The sequence below is a fragment of the Triticum dicoccoides genome, chromosome 3B (assembly GCF_002162155.2).
Source record: "Triticum dicoccoides isolate Atlit2015 ecotype Zavitan chromosome 3B, WEW_v2.0, whole genome shotgun sequence".
Taxonomy (NCBI): domain Eukaryota; kingdom Viridiplantae; phylum Streptophyta; class Magnoliopsida; order Poales; family Poaceae; genus Triticum; species Triticum dicoccoides.
The window spans coordinates 571,124,457-571,135,900 of record NC_041385.1 but is presented as its reverse complement, the minus strand read 5'-3'; the positions used below and the strand labels follow the sequence as shown (position 1 = coordinate 571,135,900).

The window sequence follows — 11,444 nt, the reverse complement described above, 5'->3', positions numbered from 1 at the left end:
GTATTTAAGCAATGTGTGTTTTGAGATACAATCAATGGAAGAGAATAAAACTGGGTCCAATAAAAAACAGGAATGAATTTATTAAAAGGGATTGGAAAGGGATAAGTACAAAGGGATTCAACGATCTAAAAAAAATCAAAAAGGGTTTAATAATCCCCTCCTACGAATAAAAATTAGTAAAATAATGTGGATGAAAAAGATTTTGCTCTATTTTGGATCGGATTTGGCGGCATGGCCAAGCGGTAAGGCAGGGGACTGCAAATCCTTTATCCCCAGTTCAAATCTGGGTGTCGCCTGACCAAAAAAATACTTAGGATTTCTTATTGTACTGATTGAACTCGACAAATTCTTGCCCTGCATAAGCAAAGGAAAAGAACTAGGCCTGTCGATACTGGATTTTACCATAGTTCTAGTTCTAAAAAAGACTGTCAATTTCTTCTTAAAAATAGGGCTCTGGCAGGGTTCTGGGTAGTGGCCCAAACCGATACCAATAGGGATGAGGGATATATACTTATGAATTTCATAATTGATTCTATTCCGCAATTCATAACTACGAAAGTAAGAGGTCGGAAATCTTTTTATCCAAAGGTCCCTAAAGGACATTCCTTTTTTGCTCCTAGGATTGAAGAAGAGATTATACGAAAGACTATCAAGACTTCCTAATTATCTGACACTACCTACACTAAAGTAAGGTCTACTGACTCTGTCTGGAATTAGACTGGATAGGCTGATGGGAAATTTAGGAGTTGTGGAAAGAAGAGACTTTCTTTCCATACTTACGAGAGACTCCGAGTACTCAAACATTCAATCAGGATGGTCGGTTAGCTCTTATCTTTTAGAATAACTTAGTAAAAAAAAGTAAAAGTAATAAAGAAAATGAATCTCCTAACTCGGTAGCCCATGAGGTTCCAATGGTTAGTTTTGGATTTTTTCAGGCAAGAAAGCAAAGAAGAAGGGAGGATTCTCAATTACCAACTTCCCCCATTGTCCTGTCCTCATTGGTCATTCATCTTTCCCGATCTAGTGCCATCGTTCTTCAAGGTGCCGGAGGGTTTGAAGCATACCTACTACCCCTCCCCTGAGCTTAGTTCAGAGTTGCCTCAGCACGCTCGAGTAATAACTGGGAAAATCAAAGCTGGACAGGTCTTCGAGCCAACTTCAGGAAGAAATGCAAGTGAAAGAGAATGCTCTCGAGGGCGCAGGATTCTTTTCTTTCTTATTTGAAATCCAAATCGAAATGCCTCAACTTGATAAATTAACTTATTTCTCACAATTCTTCTGGTTATGTCTTCTCCTCTTTGTTGGAAGATGAGTACACATCGGGTAATCCGCCCATGAGAGCCCAATCACAAGAGGCTCATATAGAAAGCAATCAGCCCATAGCCCAATATCGAGACCACAGCCTATTATTCAAACCACAAAGGATCCGTCTTTCATCGTCCAATCTTCTCGATCGAACATATTGACATCAATACTCCTTTCCATGGCCATTCACGGCCCGCGAAGATCAACCACTCGTGCCCGAGATCACTATCCAATCAAAAACCAGACTTCCAAGATCCATCTCACTCAGACCCTTTTGAATGTAGCGGATAACAACGGAGTGGGGCTATCGAATTGATATGTATTCGAATCTTAGGAGCTGGTAATCACTGATATGCTCATATTGGTGACGTTATTGTTGCTGTAATCAAAGAAGCAGTGCCCAAAATGCCTCTAGAAAGATCAGACAGAAGTAAGATGAGGTGTAATTGTACGTACATGTAAAGAACTCAAACGTGACAACGGTATGATAATACGATATGATGACGGTTGTCATTGATCAAGAAGGAAATCCAAAAGGAACTCGAGTTTTTGGTGCGATCGCTCGGGAATTGAGACTTATGAATTTCACTAAAAGAGTCTCATGAGCTCCTGAGGTATTAAAAATACTAGTAGTAGAGACTATGATATAGTAGGGTATCAGAATATAGATAAATTAGTAGATTGTGTCTGACGCATATACATGAAAAAAAGCATATCTCTTGGTGGAAGCCCCTTGGTCAACAGAGCACATGCTATCAGAACTAGACAATGAAGAGTTGACTAAGCCTTTCACTATGGAGGTTTTAGAGTTAGTAGTTAAAGAGATGAAAACCAATACAGCTCCTGGCCCAGATGGCTTACCAGTAATCTTTTAGAAACATTTTTGGGAGATGGTTAAAGAGATGGTCAAAAGAATGCTTGATAGCCCGCATGCTGAGGAGTTGCAACTTAGAAGACTTAATTATGGGGTGGTTACTCTGATTCCTAAAACGAAAGATGCTGCAACTATCAAGCAATATCGGCCAATATGTTTATATTATGTTTGTTATAAAATTGTGACTAAAGTACTGACAAATAGGCTTGAGAGAGTTGCAGATAAGGTGGTGAGTAAGAGTCAGACAGCATTTATGAAAAACGGAAATATTTTAGATGGGGTGGTCACTATCCATGAGGTGTTTCATGAGCTTAGGAGGACTAAACAAGAGGGGGTCATACTAAAGCTAGACTTTGAAAAAGCATATGACAGGGTGAATTGGGATTTTCTACAAGAGGTTTTGCTTAAAAAGGGTTTTCTTTAGTGAGAAGTGGAGAGGTTGGATTAAACAAGTGGTAGAAGGAGGTGCAGTGAGTATCAATATTAATGGAGAGGTTGGCCCATATTTTAAGAGCTACAAAGGATTTTTGCAGGGTGATCTCACCTCTTCTTTTGAATTTGGTGGTGGTCACAGAAAAGGGGGTCACTCAAGTGTACGGCATTCTTTGTCCGTCCAGATCGCGGTACATGTTCGGACTGCTCTGGATTGTAGAGGAACGAATTTCAGGCTACTTTAGATGGGGTGGGCTGCACCCATTCTCGGTACGTACAAGGTGGGCACCCATTCTCGGTTAAGATGGGAAATCCTATAGGGGTAGAAATGCTACATGAAAAAAATCCGCTCTTGCTGTATTAGGAATTGAAAGTAAGTCAACTCCTTCCTCTTAGAGCAACTTGTCGCAGCTGTGACTACTCTTTCTATTTGAATTGAATGTCAGCGAAATCACTTGTTTCACTAATGTGACTAGTCTTGACTGCAGGTTTTTTCTTTCTATAGAGAAGTGACTGCGCTAGAGATGCTTATTAAAGGTTTGCTTGGTGGCTTCCTTGCTTGACAGGCTTTCCTTGTTGATTGGCTTGGTCTGCTAGTTCCCGGAAATCACTTCCTCTAAGTCTTAAATAGCAGAACCTACTCTTTCTTCAAAGAATGTAGCATACCTAAGAAATGATTTCTCTAACGAGTCAAATCCGTTGTGAAATAAGGAAATGTGTGGATCGCTTCTTCTACCCTTCTCTTATTCGCATTTCCTGCTTACTATTGAAAGAAAAGCTGTTACTGCTGCATATCCCCTTTTTCCTCTAATTTGAGCGAGTAAAGGCGCAGCTTCCTCATCTTTGCTTTATAGTTTGATATAATATAGAATTGGATTTTGCTTTCCTTTAAGGAGCTCTAGCTATCTTGCTGATCCACCAGTAAGTCATCTCAGTCATTTACTATTTTCTGCCACTCAAATCCTGATGGATTGAAGAGGAATGGAGCGAATAGCCAAGTGATAACCAAGAACCCTGAAAGGGCGCGGGAAGAGCCCAAGGTTATCCCAATTCCTATGATCCTCGTAAAAAGAGAGGAGGGGGTGCGGGTTTGTTAGCCGCTCTATCTCGGCCACAAGGTGGTCGGTCTGGTTAATCGGCCATATTGTTATTCATTGGAATGGGCATGATATCCTCATCATCGAATTCGGGCAGCAGTTTGCGTTTAGGGTAGCTCTTTGGTTGGCGATTACCGCCGTATTTTTCCTCAGTGTCAAGCACTTCGTTCCATCTATCATTGATCGTATCCCGTGCGGCTTTAAGCCGTTGCTTTTGCTTCTTCAAGCTCCTCACAGTGGCGATAAGTCTATGGTGGAGGCGCTCGTCTTCCAATTATTTTTCCGGGACGATGAATGCATCATCATCCAGACTGATACCTTCTTTGGAGTCAGGTTGATAATTTGTTTCTTCGGCATCGCTGTGATTGGACAACGGCCCCGGAATGTGTTCGTCGTCTCCTTGCTCGTCCTGCTCCATTGCTGGGTCTGCGGGATCTTCATTGTCTTCGGCATCATCAGGAATGCAATTTTATCTTGTGCCGGTATCGCTAGTTTTACCATGGCGCGATTTAGAGCGGCGCCACTGACGTTGACGCTTTGGCTGCTTCTCAGGAGGCTTATCCTCAACTGGATCCTTTTTATTCTCGCCATTGTCTTCTTTAGGTGTATCCACCATGTATATATCGTATGAGGAGGTGGCTGTCCAGTGCCCTGTAGGCGGTGGTTCCTGTTCTTCTCCTGCATCGTCGTCCATACCTTCAATGTCTTCGGAGTCGAAATCAAGCATGTCGGTCAAATCGTCGACAATGGCTATCATGTGGGTGGTAGGTAGGCAACGAAGCTCTTCTTCGTCCGCTTCCCACTCAAGCCGGACATAGTCCAGCCAACAATCTCCTGACAAGGAGAGGGACTTTAATGAGGTTAACACATCACCCAATGGTGAGTGTTGGAAGATGTCCACGGAGCTGAACTCCAGGCTCGGCACCCGGTTGATGGGTGCGGATACACGCGGTTCGAAGCCTATGGCCGGAGATGAGTCCGAGGTCAGAGCTGTGTATGGATCTAGTGCCACTGAGTCTGCGTCCTACATGGCGAGGTTGAGCTTCTCGTCCTCGGATGGCGCGCCCTGCTCTGGATGTAGGGCCGGAGCGGTTACAGGTGCCATCTCCTAAGCACAGTCCAATGACAGATCTAGGTCATGTTCATCATGGCGGTAGGATGCAGCTGTCATGGGCTCGAATCCGTTAGAGATCAAGTCTCCGCGGATGTCAGCGGTGTAGTTCAAGCTTCCAAACCTGACTTGATGGCCAGGGGCGTAGCTGTCCATCTGCTCCAGATGGCCAAACGAGTTGGCCCGCAGTGCGAAGCCGCCTAATACAAAGATCTGTCCAGGGAGAAAAGATTCACCCCGAACTGTGTTGTTGTGGATGATTGGAGGAGTCGTCAAGCCTTATGGTGATGACACAGTGGAACTCTCAATGAAAGCACCAATGTCGCTGTCAAAACCGGCGGATCTCGGGTAGGGGGTCCCGAACTGTGCGTCTAAGGCTAATGGTAACAGGAGGCGGGGGACACAATGTTTACCCAGGTTTGTGCCCTCTCGATGGAGGTAATCCCCTACTTCCTGCTTGATTGATCTTGATGATATGAGTATTACAAGAGTTGATCTACCACGAGATCGTAGAGGCTAAACCCTAGTAGCTAGCCTATGATTATGATTGTTCTTGTCCTATGGACTAAACCCTCTGGTTTATATAGACACCGGAGGGGGCTAGGGTAACATAGAGTCAGTTACAGAGAAAGGAATCTTCATATCTGAATTGCCAAGCTTGCCTTTCACGCAAAGGAGAGTCCCATCCAGACACGGGACGAAGTCCTCTATCTTGTATCTTCATAGCCCAACAGTCTGGCAATGCATATAGTCCGGCTGTCCGAGGACCCCTTAATCCAGAATTCCCTCACACGTCACTCGCTGATCGGTCGGGGAGGTACTGGCGTCCCTTCCCTAAGGCGTCGGCTGCCGGCTGGTTGATGGAGCTCTGTTTCATGGCCGAGTGGTCAGACAGTAAAACAGAACTCGACAACTCAAAGAGAAGAGAAGGAGTTGAAGACTTACCATAGGCGATGGATGCGCGCGTGAATACGGCTCCTTGCCGAACTGCCACTCCTACTCCGGGAGCTTGCAGTTTGAAACATAGTTCACCAGATGAGCCACCTCCGTGTGTGGCATCTCCTTGGTGCACATCTGGCTCCGGTCCCAGTGCCTGCTCATTTGGCATATCATGTGCTACCGACCTTGAAGGGGGAGCACACGGCATGCCACGAAGGCGGTCAGCAAGTCCAACCCCGTGAGGCCTTCCATGTTCATCATCACCTTGAGCAGCGCAACGACGGCAGCACCGGCGGCCGACAGTGTCTTGGGCCGGTATGTCCAGTTGGAGCGGGGTTCAGCCGGCGGGCCAGCTGCATAAGCCGGCAGGCTGATGAAGTCGGCCTCCGGCTGGACGTTCTTGACATAGAAGTAGGATTGTTGCCACAGCTTGACCGACTGTGTCAAGGTGATGGCCGGGAAGGGGTTGTCGGCAGCCGGCCTTCGCACCGCGACAAAGGCGCCGCACTGCGCCGCTACCCCCTTGGTGTAGGTGCCGAGCTTCATGTAAAAGAACTCTTCCCAGATCTCGAGGGTGGGGAGGACACCAAGGTAGCCTTCGCAGAGGGTGACGAAGGCCGACAGCAACACCACCGTGTTCGGCGTGAGGTGGTGCGGCTGGAGACCGTAGAACTGGGGGAAGGAGAGGAGGAATGCACTTCCCAGCAAGGCGAAGCCGTGCAGGCAGTGTGACCAGAAGATGACGCACTCGCCTTCCTCTGACGCCGGCAAGATATCCCTCTCGGGTGCCAGATGAACCTTCACAAAATCCTCGTCGGGCAGCCACCACGTCTGGCGGAGGACATTGATGTGGTCCTCGTGGACGTTGGAGCTGTCCCATGCTCCGGAGTGTGCCATAAGCCCTCGAAGCTTGACGGAGGGGCGGTGCAGCGATGAGTGCGCGGACCCGCGGCAAAGCAGCAGCGTAGTAGGGTGGCCAGAGGCACGGTGCGGCAGCGAACTGCAGCAGCAGGGAGAGAGAGACAGAAGATGGCGAGGGAGGAGGAGGGCGCGCGTGCGTCTGTCGCTCCCCTCCCCCTACTTATAGCTCCAGGTGGCGGAGCCGAGGGGGCGGGGCGTGGGGGTCATGGGATTAACTGCGCCGACGTCCCCACGACCATGCATTTATCACTCGATAACGGCATGCATTAACCGCGCCCGGAATGCCAACCGTCCGCCTCGGCCACAGCGGATCCGCGTGTGGGCCGAGGCATGGTAGTAGCAGGCCCCAGCCTGCGGCGACGTCCCGTCGCACGCGTGCGCTGGTAGGCTGGTCCAGCCGATAGGCGCCATGTGGTGCGAGAACAACGGGCAGCCGGCTCGACACCCGACATGCGTGCCACCTGGCTCCCGCCTTGTCGTGGCCGACTGCTAGCTATCGGCTCTTCAGAGTAGGGAGCTACTGAGGCCTCTTGCCCTTTCATCCGCGATGCCCCACCAGCTTCGGGGACTACTGTCGGAGTAAATGACCACGGGTATCCCAATCTGCTCCCCATGACATTTCAATACTTCGAGGTCGGCTGCACCCCTCAAGCATCCAAGACAAAGGGTCGCCTTCTTATGGCCGGCTGGTCCAAGGGGCCTGCTGCAGGAAGGCTGCAAGGCCCAAAGAGCAGCCCATAGTGGGCCGACTCCTAGCAGGCGGCTACCAGAGTGGCCGACTCCTAGCAGGCGGCCCACCCTTGCACCCTCAAAGCTTGCACCCACATAACAGCGACGAGACGGGGAGTGGCTACAGTGCAGCCTGCCATCCCCGAATCCCGGAGCGGGCATGGCCATAGTGCAACGTACCGGGCGGCCGTCCCTAGCCCGGCGCGGCACTGTTGCCACATTGACCAAAACATCACCCATGGAAGAGCAGCCATGCTCCCACGATGGGTTGTCGATACGGCCCGCCGGCGGCGGGCCCTACCCGTCTATGAGATACCGGAAGGTGGCATGCCCAGACCAGTCGTCGTAGGTGGTGGCCGACTCCTAACAGCCGGCCCGCCCATTCCCTAGAAGTTTGTGCACCATTAACCAGATAAGATGGGGTGTGGCTACAGTGAACGCCCACCAGGCGGCAGTACTATAGCCACGCTCTCTCTGACCAAGCCATCGTCATCAGAGGCAAGGCTACAGTGATGAGCGGCCGACAGGGCCGACATGCGGTGGACCCAACCTGTTGGCCGAGAGCCCGACAGTCGGCGGGACCCACCAGGCGGCAGGCCCCAGCGGCCAGCGGAGAAGCCGGCGGCCATAGACACTGACGGCCTAGGCCTACACCCAGCCAGATTACCATTGTACCCCTAGGGATTAGGCCTATATAAACCCCCCAGGGCACCCATGCAAAGGGTTGAACTCTGAGAGAACACACACACACATAGAGAGAAGAGTAGAGCTAGCCTTGCCCTTCTTCCTCCTCTAGCCGAACAACTCAAGGAGCAACTTGTAGCTACTTGTCGATCTAGCGATCATGTGGAGACCCCACAGAGAAGGACTAGGGGTGTTATCTCCTAAGAGATCCCCGAACCTGGGTAAGATTCGCTGGCGTGCATGTCTACGCCTTATCCCGTTTCCAAGCACCGGCGACATCTTACTAGCTCCCACAATGATTAGCCATCCTTTGGCATATGACGCACCTACCACCCGACAGTTAGAACAGTATGTTTTGAAAAGGTTGGTAGTGAATTGTGAGCCGTTGTCGCTGATGATGCGGTTAGGAACCCCTAACCGGCTCATGATGCCCTTGATGAACTTGACGGTTGATCTGGCTGGGATGGCGCGAACAGCTTCTACCTCCGCCCATTTGGCGAATTTGTCGATGGCAACGTAGAGGTATCGGTAGCCCCCTGGCGCTCAAGGGAACGTCCCCAAGATGTTCAGCCCCCAGACCGCAAACGGGCATGTGAGCGAGATTGTTTGGATGCCTTATGTAGGTTGGTGAATTTGCTTGGCGTGGAACTGGCATGCTTCACAGGAACGCACCAGCTCTGTGGCGTCGTTGAGCGCAGTGGGCCAGTAGAAGTTGCTGCGGAACGCCTTGCCCACCAGAGTGCGTGATGAGGAATGATGCCTGTAGTCCCCACCATGTATGTCCGCTAGCATCTCAAGTCCCTGCTGCCTGGAGATGTATCACAATGAAACGTCATTGGGCCTCTTGCAATATAACTCACTATCCTGAATGCAGTACGCAGTGACTTGACAAGCCATGCGCTCGGCATCCTCCTCCTTCTCTGGCAAGGTTCCTTGAAGCAGGTACGCCTTGAACTCCTCAGCCCAGCACCCCTCCTAAGGCTCAAGCACAAGCAGCAGGCGGGCCCCTGTGGGATGGCCACATGCTGGGGCGCCAATCTCAGGTGCCTGGGGTAGATCCTCCTGAGGCGGTGCTGGAGCCGCGTTGGGGTGAGCCGCAGATGGCTTGAAGAGCCGCTCCTCAAACGCCCCCGGCTCCTGGGGCAGCCTTCGGGAGGCTCTCTTGGCGATATCGTCTGCCTGCTTGTCCGTCCCTCGTGGCATGTGCTGTAGTTCCAAGCCCAAGAACCGCTTCTCCATCTTGCGTACCTCTTCTAGGTATGCCTCCATGTGCTCATCCTTGGTTGTGTACTCCTGTTGGAGAAGTTCACGAGGAGCTGGGAATCGCCCTTGAAGGTGAGGCGCTTCACCCCCAGCGCTGCCGCGGCCCTGAGACCGGCGAGCAAGCCCTCAAACTCCATGATGTTGTTGCAGACCTTCTCGCCCTGCTGGAAACAGAGTTGTACCACATAGTAGAGCTTGTCCTCAGCGGGGTGAGATGAGGACGACTCCTGCTCATGCGCCTTGTCGTGCGAACGCTCCATCAAAGTACATGATCCATCCGTCTGGTTCCTCGTCCCCAGGTAAGAGGGACCCGTCCTCGCCCACCCCGAGGTCGGGGATGTCAGTCCACTCGGCCACGAAGTCAGCAAGGGCCTCACCCTTGATGACCCTGGAGGTGCTGAACTCAAGATGGAACGCCTGAAGCTCGATGTTCCATTCTGCAACTCACCCGACGGTGTTTGGGCTCCGGAGCACCCTCTCCCGCGGGTATGCCGAATTGACTTTGATGGGGTGGACTTGGAAGTAGTGGCGCAGCTTTCAGTAGGCGATGAGGAGCATGAGCAAGAGTTTATGAGGCATGGGGTAACGCGCCCGTGCCGCTATTTTTTTAAATAATACACTTTTTATGAATTTTCAGAAATATCACGCTGGATACAAAATTTTCAAAAATAATACACCATCAGCCCTCTTCTGGCCGACTGGGCCTATTCAGCCCACAGCAGGCCGACTGGGCCTAATCAGCCAACAGCAAGCCAATTAGTAGCCTTTCAGCCTAGGGTGGCCCGAGAGGCCTCTCGACCGCAGGCAGGGGGTCCAGTCGGCTTATGGGAAGCTGATTGGGACTAATCGGCCCCCCGTATGCCGATAGGTGCATGGCCAACGCAATCGTACGTGGATTCGAGTCCTGCGCTGGTTAATGCTGGTGCATGTGCACGCCATTGCCGTATGGTTCAGCCCCACATCCATAATACCCCGCAGCAGGCGACGACAGCTTGATCGATTCTTCTCGGAGACAACACGGACGTACGTTACACTCTTTCTACTAGACAGCTAGCTAGCATGGCTTGTGAGGCTAGCTAGCGTGGCTTGTGTGGCTACCTAACTGGCAATACTGATTCCATAATACATACGGTTTAGACGTGACACCATTAGCTGGCAATACCGATTAATCAACTAGCTAGCGTCAATATCGATATAGTAGGCTTCAGTAGCTAGCTTGTTACGTACGTGTGTGTTGTCTCCTGGAAGAATCGATCAAGCGTGGCTTGTGTATTCGCACGTCTTGCCAGAAAGCAATCCGTAGGTCGTAGTACTTAGCCAGTGTACGTACGCATTCGGTCGACCGACGAAAAGTAGCTACGAGGAGCGATCTGGGCCTAGTCAACAATGACATCAGGCCACGCACAGGTAGCCGCGCTCAGGCACTTGTCCTTGATCCCCGTTGCCACATGCACCATACGCCATGCCGCATTCAGGTCCCGCGAGCGAACTCACGGACAGTGGGCTTGTGCAGCTGTCGTCGCCTGCTGCGGGGTACTATGGGCGTGGGGCTGAACCATACGGCAGCAACATGTACATGCACCAGCACAGGACTCAAACCCACGTACGATTGCATGGGCCATGCACCTATCGGCTTACGGGAGGCCGATTAGTCCCAATCAGCTTCCCATAAGCCGACTAGACCCCTTGCGAGTGGTCGAGAGGCTTGTCGGCCACCCCTAGGCCGAAAGGCCACTAATCGGCCTGTTGTTCGCTGATTAGGCCCAGTTAGCTTGTTGTGGGCTGACTAGGCCCAATCGGCCAGCAGAGGGCCAATGGTGTATTATTTTTGAAAATTTTGTCCAACGTAGTATTTATGAAAATTAATTAAAGAAATGTATTATTTAAAAAAATTAGCGCTCGTGCCTCCCTCAGCATCGTGCTGACGAAGTAGACAGGGTGCTCAACGAGGGGAGAGGCACCGGTGGAGTCTTGTTCTTCTTGAGGACGCGGGCCTTTGGTGGCCTCGCGAGGTCCGTCCTCAGGAGCCCCCCAGCTATGGAGTCAATCGATACCTCGGGAGGGATATCAGCCGCTGGGTTGGCCGAGG

The 11,444-nt window shown here is 51.0% G+C and overlaps 1 non-coding gene across 1 annotated transcript; it reads left to right on the top strand.

The window, feature by feature from the left end:
• The first annotated feature begins 225 nt into the window (after positions 1–225).
• Positions 226–296, top strand: TRNAC-GCA. The gene has a single exon. It is a non-coding gene; the product is annotated as a tRNA-Cys (tRNA).
• Positions 297–11,444: the final 11,148 nt, after the last annotated feature.